This window comes from Sus scrofa, chromosome 4 (genome assembly GCF_000003025.6).
Source record: "Sus scrofa isolate TJ Tabasco breed Duroc chromosome 4, Sscrofa11.1, whole genome shotgun sequence".
NCBI classification, from domain to species: Eukaryota; Metazoa; Chordata; class Mammalia; order Artiodactyla; family Suidae; genus Sus; species Sus scrofa.
Genome location: NC_010446.5, coordinates 83838365 through 83858969, shown reverse-complemented (window position 1 = coordinate 83858969; position 20605 = coordinate 83838365). Strand labels below are relative to the sequence as shown.

At 40.3% G+C, this 20605-nt stretch overlaps 1 long non-coding RNA gene across 1 annotated transcript; it reads left to right on the top strand.

Moving 5' to 3' along the window:
• LOC106510105 lies at positions 17063-19994 on the top strand. The gene is made up of 3 exons (XR_001308293.2): positions 17063-17588; positions 18695-18771; positions 19360-19994. It is a non-coding gene; the product is annotated as an uncharacterized LOC106510105 (long non-coding RNA).

Here is a 20605-nt window from a genome sequence, read left to right as displayed (position 1 = left end):
CTTTCACTGCAGCCACTCAGGTCACTGCTATGGTGCAGGTTCAACACCTGGCCCAGGACCAGCCCAGGAATTTCTATGGCTTGGCAAAAAAAAAAAAGTGAGTTCTGTCAAACTTTGCTATATACTCAAAACTAACACTATATTGTACATTAACTATAATTCAATTTAAAAAAAAAAGAGGGCTGAGTTCTGTCCAGATGAATACCATATGACTGTGACTAGTTTGGGTCCTGGATTCCCACAGTACCCCCAGTTGTTTCCAACATACCAGCAAAGCCAACAGGGCTGACTATGGAAATGGGGTGAATAGAGCAATTTAATTCCATGGAGAGCATTCAAAATGCCCTTCCCTTTAGCCCAGACAATGCCATTTAATTAACCTGTGTATCTATTTATGTAAGATGACTGTCACGCTGTTTGTTTCATCATGATAAAATTAGGAAATGATCAAGAAAATCTTAAAATAGCATCAGACATAATACTTATCATTTTTGTCATTAAAAAAAATATATGTTTCTCCAAGGCTGAAGCTTTAAGTCAATTGTCAGAAATCTCCTGCTATGCTTCCCCTAGGACTTAGCTGCATTGACTGTACTCCAAACTACCCTCTTCACATTGTCCCCCAAATCTCCCAACTCACCTCTGAGATGAATACTCCATTCAGGTTTCCAGGACTCCCGGAGCACTTTATATAAACTAAAGGCAGCATATCTTAGTTTGTGACTCTACATAAAATCAGGGATCAAGTAACAGCCAAAGATAGGCATTTTAATCACCATTTTACAGATAGAAAAACAGGTTTAGGAGTTCAATAAATTGCTCAAGGTCAATCAACTAGGAAAGACAGAGTAGGGACCCATCTTATAACTCTGATTTTATTTTATTTTATTTTATTTTTTGTCTTTTTGCTTTTTTGAGAGCCACTCCCACGGCATATGGAGTTTCCCAGACTAGGGGTCGAATCGGAGCTGTAGCCATCAGCCTATGCCAGAGCCACAGCAATGCCAGATCTGAGCCGCATCTGCAACCTACACCACAGCTCATGGCAACACTGGGTCCCCAACCCACTGAGCAAAGCCAGGGATCGAACCCGCAACCCCATGGTTCCCAGTTGGATTCGTTAACCACTGCACCACGACAGGAACTCCTTATAACTCTGATTTTAATTTTAGACCCAGAGCAGGATGCGAAGGCATTTAGTTTTTTAATAAAAAATCATTAATTAGGAGTTCCCATCATGGTGCAGCAGAAATGCATCTGACTAGGAACCATGAGGTTGTGGCTTCGATCCCTGGCCTCTCTCAGTGGGTTAAGGATCTGGCACTGCCGTGAGCTGTGGTATAGGCCACAGACGCTGCTCAGATCCCATGTTGCTCAGATCCCATGTTGCTCAGATCCCATGTTGCTGTGGCTGCTAAAAGTGTTTCTAGACAACACTTTTTGTCCTCAAGTCTTTTTCTGGTATAGTGATATCTTTTTGCCACATTTTAGCATGGACTTTATTTTTTTATTATTATTATTTTTGGCCATGCCCACAGCTTGTAGAAGCTCTTAGACAAGGGATTGAACCCATGTCACAGGAGTGACAACACAGGATCCTAAATCACTAGGCCACCAGAGAACTCCTTAGTGTGGACTTCAATGCAGAAGAGTTTAACTCAAGATTCCCATAAACTTATGAATATCCATTTGATTAGATATTGCTACAACCCATGGTCACCCAGTGGACTAACTCCTTGATCAGACTTCAACAAAAGTGTCCTGTTATTTTCTGCAGTAAAGAATTGCATGCCTCTTTAAAGCACTAAATCATTTGTATTTATCCAAGTCTGTTTTGCTTCTCTTTATAGTGTTGTGCACTGGTCTCTGAATATTACCATTAGTGCTCAGTGCCATCACTGGTGGAGTGTCTATGGGCCCTCTACCAGATATTTTTAATATATTCTTTTATTTCATATTCACAACAATCCTATGAGGTAGGTCTTTCTACATCCATTTTACAGATGAAGAGGTGGACTTAGAGAAGTTCAATTACTTGTTCAAAGTCACACATCTAGATTGGCAAAACTGGCCTTAAAATACATTTCTGCCTGACTCTGGAGCCAATGCCCTTTCCCACCATGACCTCCCAATTACAAAATGCTCTAACTGGTAATGGCATGGATTTTGGAAGCTCACAGACTGTTCTGCTATTCCTAACTGACCTTATCCATTCATTTTCAGATCTCCAAATCAAGGGCTGGTATCATAAACCCTGGACACATAACTTTTAATTGAATGGTCCATATGTTGATGTTTCCTCAGTTGGATGTTCTGATCATGCCTGGAGTTATTTTCTATGTTTTGGGGGTTTGTTTGTTTTTTTTTTTTTTTTTTTTCCTTTTTCTTCTGCGGAGATGTATTTGATCTGAGGGCATCTGTTATTTTCTGGAACAACTTTCTCATTTGGCTTGGAGCTTGCTGTAGGTATCAAATATGCTTCCTCAGATTTGTTGGTTCACACCACAAACATTATTAATACTTACTGTTGAGAATGTTTGGGTAAAGTGAGAATGGCCTTTATTAGTAATGACACTCTCAGCTTTCTTAATTAAGTTGCTGGTACTCAATGTTCTAGGTACTTTGAAAATGACAGAAGAGAAATGGAGCCCCTTTTAATGCTGTTCTGCAGCAGAAGTACCCTCCTCATAGTGCCAGTAGAAGAGAACTGCATCTGTTAAAAACAACCAGTGATTCTATTATAGAGTTATGGAGGGTTGCAGCTGAAGGAAGCTGGTGAATTTGGTAACTTCTGCAGAATTCTGCTGTCACTGTAGTAGAGCCACTGTTTAAAGGGGTTTAACTGATCTGAAAGAAATATTGGGAATAATAGGGAACCTCTCAACGTCAAAAGAGTTTTCTGTAAAATATACAGTTTCCAGACTGGAAAAGACAAAATCGCACTCACTGATCAACTGGAGAATGAATTAAAGAATTAAAAGAGTCAATAATGAAATGTGAACTTGAGTGATATGAACTTTTATACTTTTTTCAGCAACATTACTGTTTTTTCCTCCATTACCAAAAAAGAAAAAAGAAATTTGAAAAGAAAATTTCAGTGAAGCAAATCTGTAACATACAGAAAAATATACTCAAAAAATCATACCACTTGGAGATAATCTCTGTTTTGGTATTTTTTTATGTACATGTCAGTATGTGATTTATATATTTGAGACCATGTCATACAGACTATTTTTAAATTTAATTTTCACTTAATAGCTTTCCCATATAAGAAATTTCTAATAACTTTGTAGTATTCTATCTTTGGTCTGGGACTAATTTTAGCAGTTTCTAACATTGAGTAGTTACAACTGGCTTTTCCTATTATAAACAATACTGACATGCATGACCTTACATATATCTGGTAGTTTATCCATATAGTTGTTTCTTCAAAATAAATTCCTGTGAAGTTACTACTTCAATGCCTATATACCTAAAAAGCAAAACCAAAAACCAAGTTTCCTTCTAGAAAGTTTGTCTAAATTTTGTATTAGCCACAGTACCTAGTTCTTACATTTGCATCTGTGCTAGGTACTATCAAGTACATGCCCTTCTGCCAATATGATAATTCCCATGTTAATTAGAGCTGAGGTTATTAAATGCTTCCTGCTGCCAGGAGCTGGGCTAGTGCTTTATTAGGAGCTCATGTGAATCTGCCATTTTTAAGTCCTCTGTCAGCCCAACTAAGTGAGACCAACCTTCTAGTCCCAGGCCATTCATTATCCACTGCTTTCAAAGAGACCAGAAACTAAAACTCCCATGCCTTTGACTCCCTCATTCATCTGATAATGCTCCCGAGTCAGCCACTCTGGCCACCTGTTCTCTGCACATCATCCCCAGGATGCTCTGTACCTTCTAGCTACACCTGCACACAGTCTGCTCCCCACTGCCAAGCCCTCCCTCTGCAGATACTGCTGACTGCTAACACTCTCTTACAGATCCCCCCTCTTCTCTGAGTGCCCCCACCCTCTTCTAGCTTTAAAGAAAAGCTAGCTCTTCATTCAAGATAGAGCTTCAGTTGCAGCCATTTCAAGTAGTGGCTATATATTCCTTACTCGGCACATACCTCAGAGATGTGTGTCCTATTTGCTAGAAGAAGCAGCTGAATGTGGTTGCCCAGAGAACACAGAAACCCAGTGAGGAGAGCAGAGGCAGGTGGCTGCTGATTTTTATTATCTTTGTAGTTTTTTAAAAATTAAAGTATAGTTGATTTACAATGTTGTGCCAATTTCTGCTGTATAGCATAGTGACCCCGTCATACATCTATATTATCTTTGCAGTTTCATTTAACTTTAAAAATGACTTATATATAATACAAATCAACATATCTACAAAATAGATTCACAGCTATAGAGAAAAGGCTTGTGGTTACTGAGGGGGGTGAGGGAGGGAAGGATTGGGAGTTTAGGATTGGCAGATACAAACTATTACATGTAGGATAGATAAACAAGGCCCTACTCTATAGCACAGGGAACTATATTCAATAATGGAAAAGAATATGAAAAAGAATATATATGTATAACTCAGTTGCTTTGCTATATGGCCAAAATCAGCACAACATTGTAAAACAACAATAGTGTAATACATTTTTAATGACATACATGTAAAACAACACACATACATTAGTTTGATAAAAAAATAAAAATTAAATTTTAAAGAAGAAAGTATAGAGGGTATCAGTAATTTACCAAAATCACATAACAAAATATTATTTCATTATTTTGCTTTTTTAAAATTATTGCTGAATTTGACTTTTTTCCATGTGTTTACTGACTTGATATTTCATAATTTATAAATTGCATCATGCTCACCTTTTCATTTTGATACGCTTATCTTTTAACTAATTTGTATACACTCCTTACTCGTTATGCACTTTGGCTCCGTCATATGTCTTTTAAATCAATTCCTCAGTTTATTTTTTAATTTATTTTTATATTTTTGTCTTTTTAGGACTGCACCCACACCAAATGGAAGTTCCCAGGCTAGGGGTCAAATCAGAGCAATAGCTGCAAGCCAACACCACAGCCATAGCAACATGGGATCTGGCCACATCTGCAACCCACACCGCAGCTAAGGGCAATGCCATCCTTAACACTGATTGAGGCCAGGAATCAAACCCATGTCCTCATTGATACTAGTCGGGTTTGTTACCACTGAGCCACAATAGGAACTCCTCCTCAGTTTATTTTCTTATAGTTTATTAATGCTATTTTTCATATATACAGAAGTTTTATGTTTTCATATAGTCAAAATCTTCAGTCTTTTTTTTGATAGTTTCTGCTTGGAAAAAATCCTTTCTTATTCAATAATTCACACATACCCATTTATATTTATACAAACAGTTGTTCATAGTATTCCCTTACAACCCTTTTTATTTTTGGAAGGTTGGAAATAATTCCCTTTTTCACTCTTGACTTTAGTAATTTCTGCCTTTTTTTTCTTTTTCTTGCTTGGTCTAGTGAAAGATTTGCTACTTGTGTTGGTTTTTTCAAAGAGGCAACTTTTTATTGATTTTCTCTATTGTTTTTCCGTCTTTATTTCTACTCTGATATTTATTATTTCCTTTCTTCTACTTGATTTCTGTTTACTTTTTTTTTTAGTTTATTAAAGTGGAAGGTTAGGTTATTGATTTGAAGTTATTCTTTTTTAATATAGTTTTGTTTACAGTTATAAACTTCCCTCTAAGTACTGCTTTAGCTGCATCCTATAAGTTTTGGTATGTTGTGTTGTCATTTTCACTTATCTTAAAGTATTTTCTAATTCACCTCATGATTTCTTCTTTGACCTGTGGATTACTTTCTCAGGAATGTTTCATTTAATTTCCTCCTCTGTCCATCTGTTATTAATTTCCAATTTAGTTCCACTTTGGTCAAAGAGCATACTTTGTATGATTTTGAAATGTTTACATTTATTGAGTCTTATTTTAAGACTTAGCATAGGATCTATCCAGGAGATGTCCTATGTGTTTTGAAAAGAATATGTATTATGCTTTTGTTGGGTGTAGTGCTCTATAGAGCTCTATTAGGTCTAATGAACTTACAGTGTTGTTCAAATTTTAAGTTTCCTTGGTAATTTTCTAGTTATTCTATGCAGAATTGAAATCAGGTCTTACATTGGTTTTGGCTTATTTCTTTTTGCCTCTTTTAGAGGTAATTTTAATTATTTATATTTTCTTAGAAAATTATATATTTAATGCAAATTCCCAAATTTATTGTATGAAGCATATTTCTATAAATCTTAAACATTTCTTCTATATAGCTTCTATGTCTATATTTTTTCTCATTCTTAATGTTTTACATTTGCTTATTCATTTTTGTTTAGATAGATTTTCAGAGTTCCCATCATGGCTCAGCAGAAACAAATCTGACTAGGATCCATGAGGACCCAGGTTCGATCCCTGGCCTTGCTCAGTGGGTTAAGGATCCAGCGTTGCTGTGAGCTGTAGTGCAGCTTGCAGATGTGGCTCGGATCTGGCATTGCTATGGCTATGGCATGGGCTGGTAGCTGTAGCTCCGATTCGACCCCTAGCCTGGGAACCTTCAAATGCTCTGGGTACGGCCCTAAAAAAGACGGAAATAATAAAAAACAAAAGATTAGATAGATTTTCAACTTTCATTTTGTCAAAGAAACGACTATTTTTACCATTTATTTTCTAATTAATAAATGTTTGCTTTTATCTTTATCAATTCCTTTTTCCTACTTTCCTTAGGTTTGTTCTCTTTTTGCTGTTTTTCTGCTAATGTCTTGAATAGAACACTTAGTACATTTAGCTTACATTTATATTTATTTCATGATAAACTTTTTTTTTTGGCCATGCCTGCAGCATGTAGAAGTCCCCAGGCCAGGGATCAAACCTGAGCCACAACAGGGACCCACACTCCCAAGCTGCTGCAGTGACAGCACTGGATCCTTAACCTGCTGCACCACAGGATAACTCTATATTAAAATTTAAGTCCACAAATTTTATTCTGAGTATGGCTTTGGCTACCTCTCAAAAGTTTTGCTATTAACTATTCTTACTAACGAGATTTTCTAAGTATTTTGCAATTATAATTTTGATTTCCTCTTTGACCTGGGAATTGCTTCAGAGAGTACTTGAAAATTCCCAATTGTTTTGGTGTTTATGTTAAGTTTTTGAGGCTGAATATATGGACCAGTTTTTGTAAATAATGCGTAGGTATAGGTTAGAAAGCTGGGGTCAGCAATCTAAGGCCAAATCCTGCCCACTCTTCATTTTGTAAATAAAATGTTTTTGAAACACATCCATACCTAGGCCATTTAATCATTGTTTATAGCTGCTTTGATGCTACAACTGCAGAGTTGACTAGTTTTGATACAAACTAGATGAAACCAAAAATGTTTTCTGTTTGGCACTTCGCAGAAAACATTTTCCAATCACTACAGAGGAATTGATCACGTAGAGTATAAAATTAACAAGACAGTCTTTAAATAAAACCTTTTTGTTTCTAAATAAATATAAATTATAGCTATGCAATATAACTTCATAAATACATAAAACGCAATGAAAGTACTAACTATTACAAAATGACTGTGTTGCTGGGAGAAATACTGGGAAGTATCTCAAACCAATCAGGCAACCACTATTCAATACTATAACATAACCCAAGAAAGCTCAAACTGAATCATGCAAACCCTGAAAGTCCACAAATAATGTGGAAAGCCACCCTCTCCAACTTCTTAGAATATCAATATTGGGAGATGAGTATTGAGTTTAAAATATTAATGTAAATAGAGTAATGCCAAGGAGTAAAGCATAGATTTCGTATTCAGTTTTAAGATAAAACAAATCACTTGACATTATCCTTGATTGTGAAGGGTTCTTTAAGCTGCACTCCACAACACTGGGATGATGCCGTTACTCACACATGCTGTCTTGGCAAGTTGCTGTGGAATTGTGGTATAAGAGCACGATGTTCTTTGTGATAACTATCAGTGTGTATTTATGTGTATGTGTGAAGTACTCACTTCACCTCTGTTCAGTACCAAAGAGGCTGTCCCAGAAAGCATTAAATTTAAAACATTCTGCAGATGAAGCAGAAATTGGCAATCTGGAAAGCAGCCAGCGAAAATTTATTCTAATTCGAAGTAAAAACTTCATGCCAAGGCAGAGTTTAGAATCCTGAAAGGGCAGGTAGAGCACTCCCACAGGACCGGCAGGAATAACCGGACCCCAGCTTGGGTGCAGGGTCAAACTTCTGGCACCTATCCTTGTCAATGATACCACACCCACCTCAACCAGAGGAGCAAAAGCTCTGAGCAGCTTTCCAGTTTCCATCTCAAAAGACCACAGAGAGTGTTACTACAGTCAACTTATCTGGAGGCCAGAATTCTCCAGCACTTTCCCTTCTTTTTCATCTCCTTCTCTTCCTTATTTTCTGGTCTCTGAGTTAAAGACTGTAGAGAAAAGAGAGAATAAAGCTTTCCCTGGAAATCACAAGCCTCTGCTTCTTTTCTGTCCTTTCCTGCAGTGAAACAATAGCTAGAGAGGAAACTTCAGGATCCTGGTTAGTAATTAAATATTCTGTTCATAACCATCATTGAGTATTTCAGTGGAAACATTTAAGCAGCAACACAAGTGCAAGCTGACCAGTCCCACCGCAGTATGGTCTACATGGATAGCATGAGGAGAAGAATGTTATTCAGACTCTGTCAGTGTTTATTCGATACCACAGGAGGGAAGTGGACACTGCATTCCAGAAATGAATACCCCTGGGTGGGGCTGGGATGCTCACCCATTTTTTTCATAGCCCAGATGAAATATCACTCAAAATTACCTAACTGGCTGATCTCTGATTCTATAATTGCTATGATATAGTCCAATCCTGTTCCTCAAAGATTTCTAGCTTTGCCATGTTCATTCTCTCTCCCTTTTTCTTTATAAAGTAATTCTCATTTGGGGGGGGGTGGGAGTAGTGAAATCCCCAGCTAAGAAACTGAATTTCCTATCTCCTCTTATAGAGATTAAGTAACCCTATGACTAAGTTCTGGCTTCTAATACACTAGACCTTAGAGGAAAGCCCCTAAAAAAAGGACTGTTGAATCAGTTGAGAGTTCCCTTTGGCCTTCCCCTTACTTTTCTTCCTACCAGAATTGTGGACGCAATGGCTAGACAGGCAGTGTCCAAGTTGTGACCTTAAAATGACTTGTGAATGGCAACCACACAGTAAGGATGGCTTCTAGAAGGAGTCCAGAGCATTGATGACTCTACAGAGCCAGTAGATCAGCCCTTCATTGCCCACATGCCCATATCCAAACTTCATTTATGTGAGATAAAAACAAGTTTACCTTTTTTAAGTCACTGCTATTCCAGAGCTCTGTTGATAACAGTGGAACAATTCCTAACATCCTATGTTATAGGCAGGATGTCCCTTATTAGGGGTATTTCCTTTTGCAAAAAAACCCAGTGATACAGATTTGTAAACCAATCTCCTATAAGTTTGGTTAGTAGGAAACAAGCTCCTAGAGACCTCTGTACTTCCAGAACTACAAAGTTGAATTTCTGAACCCTGTGGTGCAGAGAGTATGAGATAATGTTACCTGAAAATTAGGTTCATCTCTCGGTGGGTGTCAAGTCAAAAGGCAGAACTGAGGTGATCCCACTGTGGTTCAGCAGGTTAAGAACCTGACCAGTATCCATGAGGACTCAGGTTCAATCCCTAGCCTCAGTGAGTTAAGTTTCCAGCATTACCACAAGCTGCAGTGTAAGTCGCAGATGTAGTTCAGATCCTGAGTTGCTGCAGCTGTGATGCAGGCCTGCAGCTGTAGCTCTAATTCGATCCCTAGTATGGGAACTTCCATATGTTGTAGGCGTGGCCCTAAGAAAGAAAAAAAAAAAAAAAGAAAAGAAAAGAAAAAGACATACTGAAACAGGAGAGAAATAAGCAGAGCATAACCTTTAAAAAAAAAAAAAAAAGACATAGCCCTTGAGAATACAGCAAAAATTGGTTAGAACAAACTAGGTACTAGGTCCAAGATGGCAGGAGATTCGACTTCCAGTGAACCTAGAGCCTCATTATACACTCATTGAAATACATTAGCTGCTAAATGACATGCCAACGGGTGCCATGACCATTGCAAGGCCAACCATAAAAGGGTAAAAAGTAAAGGATGGCCCAATTCCTGAAAATCCCCTCCCCTTCCCTGAAATGGTTGAACTAATCCTCCCACCCATCAGCATATGAAATCACCCAGCCCATAAACTCTAACCTTCCCGTATTTTGGGCTCTCTCTCCTTCTGAGATGGCCCACACTTTTTATGTCTCTTGCAATGAATCTACTTCTTCCCTATTGCTTCCCTTTCAATGAATTCTTGTAAATCTTGAGACCAGGTGTGCGATTTTAATTAAAAAACAGTGGGTCCAAGTCCCAATCTGAGCTGTGTGGTTTGACAACCTAGCCAACACTCAGGAGAAAGAAGAATTTATTACTTGCAGCAAGTAAGGAGGACACTGGGGACCTTTCCCAAAGCAGTGTCTCCCTGAACAGCAAAACTGTGGAAGTTTTAGGCTAAGGGTATATACAAATTCATGTAGGGGCTTGGGAGGTCAACAGAGTCCAAGCTTTAGCTGACTGAAGTCACAAGAATCAGAAAAGGTCAACATAATCATCCCTTAGATTCCAGTTGATCTGGGAGTTGAGTGCTTCAGACTAATTTTTACCATTAAAACAGAACTAGGAATCTTCACAACTCATACATTATCTTTACTACTGTTACTTCTCTTGCTTGAGTATAGCCATTTGTTTCTGCATGACTGAAACCCATTCAAGGGCAAGAATAGCAGCCAGGCTTGGATCACAAAACGGCTTAGGCCAAAATGGCTTCTCTTAAGTCAAGAAAGCCATGCCTGGGAGTTCCCACCATGGTGCAGCAGGTTAAGAATCCAACTGAAGGAGTTCCCATCATGGCTCAGTGGTTAACGAATCTGACTAGGAACCATGAGGCTGTGGGTTCGATCCCTGGCCTCACTCAGTGGGTTAAGGATCTGGCACTGCCATGAGCTATGGTGTAGGTCACAGACGTGGCTCGGATCTGGTATTGCTGTGGCTCTGGTGTAGGCTTGGCAGCTACGGCTCCGATTAGACCCCTAGCCTGGGAACCTCCATATGCCATGAGTGAGGCCCTAGAAAAGACAAAATGACAAAAAAAAAAAAAAAAAAGAATCCAACTGCAGTGGCTCAGATTGCAGCTGTGGATTGTATTCAACCCTTGGCCCAGGAACTTCCATATGCTGCAGGTGCCACCATAAAAAGAAAAAAAAAAAAAGGGAAAACCATGTCTAGTTCTCTGGGGACCCCTTATCCACTATCTGTTTGTAATAACAAACTTTTACTTAGAAGTGCAACCCAGAAAACAGTTCCTTGAACTGAGATCAGGGTTAATTGAGAGAAAGTGGTAGATCAGTTCTGTGAAAAGTTGGAAGATGAAACAGAATTAACTCATAAAGGTAGGAGGGTTCTAAGTGACTGAGGCAGGAGGTATTTCAGCATTCTCCATGCCAATCCAAACTGCTCTCCACCCATCCCAACCACTATTATATTTGCATACCCCAGTGAGCCTAGAATCCATTCATGGCCCCTAGTTTCAGGAGCTGGTGGTACAGCTGTAAGCAGATGGGGGAGGGGGGGAGGTGTCCCTAAGCCATTTTGTAACCTGAGTCTGGCCACAATGCTTGCCCTCCAAAGGGCCTCAGTAATAATGATCTTAACGGAAGTAAGGGAATGCAGGAACAAAGGAAAATGTCAAGGAACAATAGTTCAGCAATACAACAGAGTCCCAGTTCCTCTTCCTCAAGGGCTATACATAGTCATCTGCTACCCAGGTGGAGGATGGGATAATGATGTTGACCCTCCCGACTTCAGTCAGCTAAGGCTTGCACTCTGTCAGCTTTGCCCCAATTCTTGCTAAATTCTCCTCTGTTCAAGCCCCTTCATGAACATGTATGTATCCTTAGCTTAAAACTTCCCCAACTTTGCCCTTCAGGGAGACACTGCTTTGGGAAAGATTCTCAGTGTTCTCCTCACTTGCTGCAAGCAATAAACCCTTCCTTCTCATGATCTGTGTCTCGGTTGTGTATTTTGGCTCAACACCTACCAAGAGGTGAGCCCAGTGTTCAGGTAACACATCCACCACTGAGTTTACCGATAGGAAACCTGTTTCCTTTCTTGCCACCCAAAATAAACCTTTATTTCACCTGAAGTAACCCTGATAGTCCATACTGGTCAGTTCTAGGACTTGACTATCGTCCAGTATGCATAACCCATGCTTGGTAAATATTGCTTGATGAACCGAGGACAAAAAAAAGAATCATCAATGTTAAAGTAGTTGGAATTTCCAAGGGTGGTTAAAAAGGTTGAGGTAAATGTATCTTAAAATAAATGCAGGCAGTTTATAGCTGGGATTTGTGTTAGTTAGTTGAGAGAAAAGTCTCATGTAAAAATATTCTATGGCTCAGTTTATTATATCATCACTTTGAAAGAAACGAGGAGAGAGCTGGGGCTGAAAGGGGAAGTGAGAGGACAGTGCTGACCAATTTCCCTGAGCCACCAGTCTGCCCAAACCACGGTTTGACCACAGTGGCCATTTCTCTCCTAGATGACCCCTCACCAGGCCAGCTGCCCCTTCTGTCCTGCCTTGCTTCTGCCCCTACCTCTTGGACTCTCCTAATGTGGGGCTGGTCCTATTTATGTGTTTATAAGAGGGGACTTGACCTGGATGTCTATGGTGCCAGATGCCTGTGGCTCCCTCAAGCCTAAGGGTCAGGCCCAAAGTGACCCAGGCAGTGACTACCTCAGAAGCTCCACGCAGGGCTGGTCCAAACCAACCCCAGAGAAACTCACTCTTCCAAAGCTATGGTTCTCTATGTCTGGTAGCTCATTGACACCCCAACCTACTCTATGAAGTCAGTGCTATTATCGAGGCCATTTTTCATTTGAGGACACAAGCTTAATCGGGTTAATTCAGTTGTCCCAGATCACGGTTCCTCAGAGGAAGCTCTGGGATTCACACCCAAGTGTGACTGAGGAGCCAGACTCCAGCCAGGGTACTGTTTATTATTCACTGTTTTCTATGAAATTTAGAAAAGGAAAAGGAAGAGAATAAAAATCGTTTGTGACTCCAGCCACAGAGAGAACTGTTTTCCTTCCTACTGGCTACTCTAGTAAACCTCACCTTTACGTGGAGGTAATGTCAGCTTTCCGGGCAGGCTGCTATGGGAAACGGCCTCTTTTCTTCCCTGTTAGTGGCATATCTCGAGACTACCCTTTGAAAATCTCTTGGTAAAGTCTATACCCCTGCCCCCTCCAGGGAACCTCTGCAGGCCCATGCCAGCTGCTGACCAGACTAGAAGTCAGAGCCTCTCTCTCTCTCCCTTCGCACCCCAGGGTCCTATTTCTGCAGAGACCTAGAGACCTGCCCTCTATTATGCAAGGCCTGGCTAACATAATCATCTCAGGTAATAGACGCTGAAGCTTTTGTAGGCTATTCCTCGCAGGTGACATGTTCCTAAGTAGACAGGAATTTTTGAGAGAAACTATTTTTTAGCCTAAAGTTCAGTGTAGAAATACATTAAGCTCACTCAGGTTTGGTGTTCTCTTAAAGCACACCATTCCTACTTTATCAGTGGGAGAAATGTTTTCAGAGTGGGACCTCTGGCTCTGGGTTGTGATGGGAAGGTGGTAAGGGGGTGGCTGGGCGGTGAAGGGGAAGTTTCAGTTTCAACACAAAAAGTCTTAAGAAACCGCTGAGGACTCTGGTGAGGTCAGTTCATCTTGGAGGTTGTTCTTTCTTGCCTAAAAGCCAAGGCTGACTACAAAACTCCTTTCACCCCCAGAGCACAGAAAGACAGAAAGCAGAGTGCCAAGACCTGAAAATGGAGCAGACAGTGAGAAAGGTCTCGGACAGCCCTGTCAGACACAATAGTTCCTTTTTATAAGATACATTTAACTCAGTGGTAACAAACTTGGCTAGTATCCATGAGGACAAGGGTTTGATCCCTGACCTCGCTCAATGGGTTAAGGATCCAGCATTGCTGTGAGCTGTGGTATAGGTCGCAGACGTGGCTTGGATTTGGTGTGGCTGTGGCTGTGGCTACAGCGTAGACTGACAGCTATAACTCCAATTTAACCCCTAGCCTGGGAACTTCCATATGCCACTAATGTGGCCTTAAAAAGACAAAAAAAGAAAAAGAAATATTCAATAATATTCCTTTCCTGTCTAGAAATGAAATTCTTAGATAATATAACCTGCCTACACACATACTTTTAAAAATCAATATAATGTCCTACCTATAATATACAGAAAAAAAAAGTAATACATACTCAAATAAAATATATTGAAATACATGAATACTGACGTGCAGTACACTAGGAAACATAGCAAAAAGCCAGATGCTTGAACTTAAAATCACTGTGAATGCAACAGCTATGAATATAAATGGTTATAATGGTAGTTAAATTGTGGTATAATCAATATATTGTGGTTAAATTGGTGACTCAATAGCATGAGAAATATCCCTGTCAGAAACATGTGTTTCCAAATTATGACAATTTTTGGTAAAAACAAATTATCACCTTCCCTTGATTCATAGTTACATTCTAGCTCAGAAAATTGTCACTGGGATTTTTAACTACACAAATGTCTAGAGTTATTTTCCAAAGTCATATGAGACCCCCAACAGCTTCTGTTATGGGGGATGACTGCGCATTTGAGGAAGTGTAGTGTCCTTAGTCCTCTCCCTAAAAATGTCAGCTGTACCCTCCAGTCATCATGACGAACAAAAAAGCCTCCATAAATTTCCAGAATACTCCAGCAGTATTACCCTCTTGGAGAATCAATGTCTGGGGAAATAATTTGCAGGATGATCACAAGCCCTAATGGCACAAATAGTTTAGTAGCATGATAGAAAGTGAGAGCTAAATACTGGTCAATAACAAGGGCATAGGTTAGTGACATGTTTCCCAAGAAGGTAAAAATATGCTTGCCCTCGGAGCAAACAATAAAATCAGCACAGTAGGATGCAATTTGGGGATCTGCTAAATCATCTTAAAGAGCTCTCTACAACTGGAGATTTAATGCTAACCTAACTGAAAGTGGTCATAGATCCAAAGAAGAACTTTAGGTAAATTTGATGAAAATCAATTGGTCAAAGATGAATTTACCAAAAGCCTATGTGTTGAAAAATAATTTGCTGAATAATTAATTCACCCAAACTGCCAAATGTTGCATGTTAAGCCAGATCTAGAACAGCTCACCATGGCAATCTCACTACAAGCCAGTTTGCTATAGCTGTGTCGATGAGGCTGGCTAGTTCCTAGGGTATTTGGCACTTTGTGTCATTAAGTAATGAGAGGATCTTGTGTATTTCAAATTTCATGCACTGTGCATGAATCCAATGTTGAGGAATTTCTAAATAATAAGGTAGGTTTCTCTCTGCAAATACATTTAGCCCACTTCCTCTCCTATTACTCTTAATCACAACTTTGTGAATAAGCCCAATCAAATAAATCTTCTGTGCATGTTTCAAGTTTCAGACTCCTTTCACCTTAATATCATATATGTGAAAGAATGGTTTGCCCTTTAAACACAGTTTTATACCAATTTGCCCTTCCCTATTTATGCTGACTTTATCAGTCTTTTGAACAAAGCTTTTTGCCTGCTGGTTAATTTTACATATCCATGACAAATGTGGAAACTGGCAAAATTGTTTTCATGAAATGAGGTCTATGTACAAATTTAGGTATGCAGTCTATAAAATCCAAGTTAGGCATAAAGCCTCAAAACTAGAGAAAGCAATAATCTGTTTGAAGAGTGACCTCCTCCATTAACATATAAATTGTACATTAGAGAAGTACAGGAGATAAAAGGTGAAAAACATAAAGCAGATGTTCAGCTGGGCTGGTCTGACAAATTCTTTGTGAAAAGACCGAGGTGAAGCAGTTCCTATGAGCCACACTGAAGAAAAACTGAAAATAAAATCTTCAGAGAGTATTGAAGCAATATCAGACAAGGAATCTGTTAAAAAACAAACAAACAAACAAAAAAACAAACTCCATAAGTAGTTAATAGAAGCAAGATTGATGAAACAAGAATTTGGTAAGTTAGTCATTCAGCATATCGATGATCTAGAACATTTCTTTTGAGCAAACAAATATTGCCTTTTGGAAAGTTGGTTTGCTTGCCTCAATAAGTGATGTAATAGGAGGTAGGGGAGTTGAAAATAAAAGAGTGACAGAAGCAAGCATGCGGAGGGCCCATCTTAACATAGCCCATTAACGATGATGTCCCATTCTCAATTCTAGCCTGCGCATTTATCCCCGCTGTGGAGACAGACACCTCAGGCTACTCAGCCTGCTGCCAGGAACAGGTGAATCACATAACCAGTTCTTCCTGGCTCCACACTCACACGAATGCTCCTGATTATAAATGAGCATCCCCAGTAGTTTTCCTTCAGAGAGAGGATTTGTGGCCAAGGGTCAGGAACACCTAGTCACCTTGGTGGATATAAATCTAAATGCATATTAATAAATGGGCATCTTTGTTTTTATACCTGTATTTTATGAGCTTTGTAAGTGGGGGGTCAACGCCACAGAGTCTGATCACCCCCAAGACCCCAGCAAGATCAATTTTTCAAAATGTCTGTGAATAATGGCCAGGTCTCTTCTGAATTCATCAGGTTGGCTCTGCAGGTTTATTTTGTGTTTCTACAATCTTTAAAAACATAGTTGAGGAGTTCCCGTTGTGGCTCAGTGGGTAATAAATCTGACTAGGAACTATGAGGTTGTGGGTTTGATCCCTGGCCTTGCTCAGTGGGTTAAGGATCTGGCGTTGCAGTGAGCTGTGGTGTAGGTCTCAGATGTGGCTCAGATCTGGCGTTGCTGTGGCTCTGGCGGGCATAGGCCAGCAGCTACAGCTCCAATTGGACCCCTAGCCTGGGAATTTCCCTGTGCCGCGAGTGAGGCCCTAAAAATACAAAAAAAAAAAAAAAAAAAAAGAAAGAAAAAAAATAGTTGAGGAAGAGTCTACATTTTAAAAGCCTTAAAATAATTGTAGACAGAGAGGACAAAAGATTTTTATTACAAGTTTTATGTAAAAACCCTGAATTGACAGCCTGTGTGTCCAAAGTTTCATCAGCCTGGAGTCCTAGACGGGGTCACATTAACAGAAATAAACAGTGTTTCCTGGGATTTAGGTTCAACCTACTACTGTGGTTGCATCTTTTCATGCTTCACCCCCCACACACCTCCCACAGCCCCACCAGTTATTTAAGGGGCTTCCCAAGGGGTTTTTGTGTGTTGATGAAGAGGCCCTCTGAGCTATCTTTGCTATTGTCCAGCCCATCAATTGTATCTGCTGCCCTGTGTACTTCCCTGTGATGCCCACGGCCAGGGCCACCACTGAAGGGCAATCTTCTGCTACTAGGCCTCTTGCCACTGCCTCCCCAGCTGGATTCAAAGCTGCAGGAATACTCCAGGCCCTCCAGGTGTCAAAGCTGGGCTTTACTTGCTGCTCTCCTTACCTTCTGCACTACCAGGTAGGTGATGAGTATCTCTCTCTTCTCTGTGTCACAGTGGACACAGGACCCTGCAGTGCTGCCTAATGTTTTCAAAGCATTGTCACAACAGTCCACAGAGACTCAATTTAGACTCATCTTAGACCCAGGAGGAAGAGGGAGTGACCATTGCTACACAGAATATAAACCAGAATATAAACAAACTCAAGTGCAGCAGAGAATCAAAAGCAACACAGAACCATCCAACTAAAGAAGGCAGGGACAATCAGCAACAGGGTAGAGATGGGACCTGTCCTGCTCAATCTTAAGGGAGATGAAAGTGAAAACTACCATCAAAACTGCAGTGAAGAACATAGGTCACTTTTGTAATCATTTAAAAAAAAAGGTACAATTTGAAACCATCATTGAAATAAAAGAAGCCATTCATTTATTTAATTTGATGCTTACAGTCATGGATACAAACTACCATCAGAGGTATCAATAATGTGGGTCCAGTCACTCTCAATGAATCATTTTGCTGTCTCAGTAAAGTCACAGGTGAACAATACCCTTTAGGTGGTGTAGAAGGACACCAGATCTAACTGGACCCACCTAATAGCTGAATCTATTCCTGAGCAGACAGGCCAGGTAAATGGCTTCCTCCACTCCTGTTCCTTTTCCCACATCTTCAGAATGAGACCACACTGGGGATTTGTCTTGCCCAGGGCTGCCCTGGTTGTATTTCCAGGATCGATGACTTTTCAACTACTCCTCCACTCGTCATGTATCTACAAATGATCAAGTGCACATACACACATGGCACACACATTTTGCTCTTGACTTAGGTGATTTCTGAGACTACTGGTCAACTCTGGTGCTAATGTCCTGATTAATAGTTGCTCATGCCAGGCTTCACCTTGTAAATGTAAAGAATTTCCCCTAATTCTGCCCTGCTTCTTCAGGAGGCAGAGAACCTCTGAGCAGCCTGGAATCTCATCTTTTCCAAATCATTTCCAGACAGGATTCACGGAGGACATCTGTGTCCTACGAGAATTCTAAATTCTCATTCTGCAGGTTCCTCTAATTTATGTCAGCATTCTGTTTTCTCTTTCTTGTGAAACCTTTCTTTTATTCCATGTGTCTTTCAGTCTCACCCTTCCTTCAAACCAAGTTAAGAGAGGGGGACTCTGCTATTTCTGGTTGACCTTATCCTGTGTTTTGTAAGGTATGCTAAAGGATTTTCTCACCACCCCTGCCTCTGGGTTTTAAAATTAATTTTAAAAGGGAACACGATTTCTGAGGCTGTCCTTTCTTGAAGGACATTTTTTTTACTCCCTCTGCAGAATGTGCACTGGGGATTGGTCTATAGGAAAAAATTCTATCTGGGCCTTTGTTTTGTTTTATGCCTGGGGTTGTTTGGGGGATGGGTGACCTGATAACACAACTAAGTAAAGGGAGTCCTCACTCTCTGAGATTAATTTGCCACATAATCAGGGTTAGCAGTGGATATTCTGAAATGCTAATAACCATGTCTGCAAATCTACCCTTCTGCCTCAGGCCAGGCCTGTTCACTTGGACGGTTACTCTTAGTGCCTAGCATCTTACTCTCAACCAAAGTACTACAACAGAACTACAGTACTTGGTTCCCCCAGTGATAAAAAGAAGAAGTGTGCCTTCCAGAAGTGTTCCTTTTCTTGCTGCCCAAACCTGCACCTCTCCCTTGAGAAGAGGACAAAAGGAGGGAGGGAGTATGGTGATGAATGAACACATCTCTGAATTTGGTACCTTGTGTTTCCTCCTCCTCTCTGAACAGGATCTGGAGTTGCACAGGTGGAGGAAGTGGTCGGAGGAGAGGAGAAAGTTACGGAAACAGCTGCTGTGGGAGAAGCACTTCACTCCCTCTCTGCTCCATAGTCTGTGCTAAAATCCAAGTGGGAAATGGAAATGGGGAGTTATGCTATTTCCAGGTTTCTGTTGGGGGCCTTTCCATGCTGAAACCAAATCATAGGATGTAAGACAGGGACACTCCAGTTTCCTTCTAAAGTGGTGGCAGGACCATTTATTCATGTAAATCCTGACAGGGTTAATTGAATTGTTTCGACACTCGTTAGGTGAATGTGGAGGAGATGGGTGTGTGCCTGCTCTCCTGCTCTGTTTCCCTCACATCCCTCTCCCATTGTTATCTTCTTAATTTCACATTTTTCAGTCATGGTGGGGGTGTGGGGAACAATCATTCCCAGTTGCTACCAACCATAAGTACAAACTGAATGCAGACTGCTCCTCAATCACTGAGCACTGATTTTACCCAACAATATTGGACCACTCCAGGATGGGAGCCATCATTCAAAGTGTCCCCCAGAAAGTTGCCACTGGAAATATATGAATACTGATTTGTGTGTGTGTGTGTGTGTGTGTGTGTGTGTGTGTGTGTGTGTGTCTTTTTGCCATTTCTTGGCCGCTCCTGAGGCATATGGAGGTTCCCGGGCTAGGGGTCGAATCGGAGCTGTAGCTGCCAGCCTACGCCAGAGCCACAGCAACGCAGGATCCGAGCCGCGTCTGCGAGCTACACCACAGCTCACGGCAACGCCGGAACCCTGACCCACTGAGCAAGGGCAGGGATCGAACCCGCAACGGGAACTCCTGAATACTGATTTTTTTAATTGAAGTATAATTGATTTACAATGTTATATTAATTTCTGATGTATAGCAAAGTGATTCATATATATATATATATATATATATATATATATATATATCCCATTATAGGTTACAACAAGATACTGAATATAGTTCCCTGTGCTACACAGTAGGACTTGTTGTTCATATATTTTATATATAGTAGCTTGTATCTACTAATCCCAAACTCCTAATTTATCCTTCCCTTCTTGACTATATTTTTAGAAACAAATAAACTTAAAAAAAAAAAAAAAACGGAGTTCCCGTTGTGGCTCAGCGGTTAGCGAATCCGACTAGGAACCATGAGGTTGCATGTTCAATCCCTGGCCTTGCTCAGTGGGTTAAGGATCCAGCATTGCCGTGAGCTGTGATGTAGGTCAAAG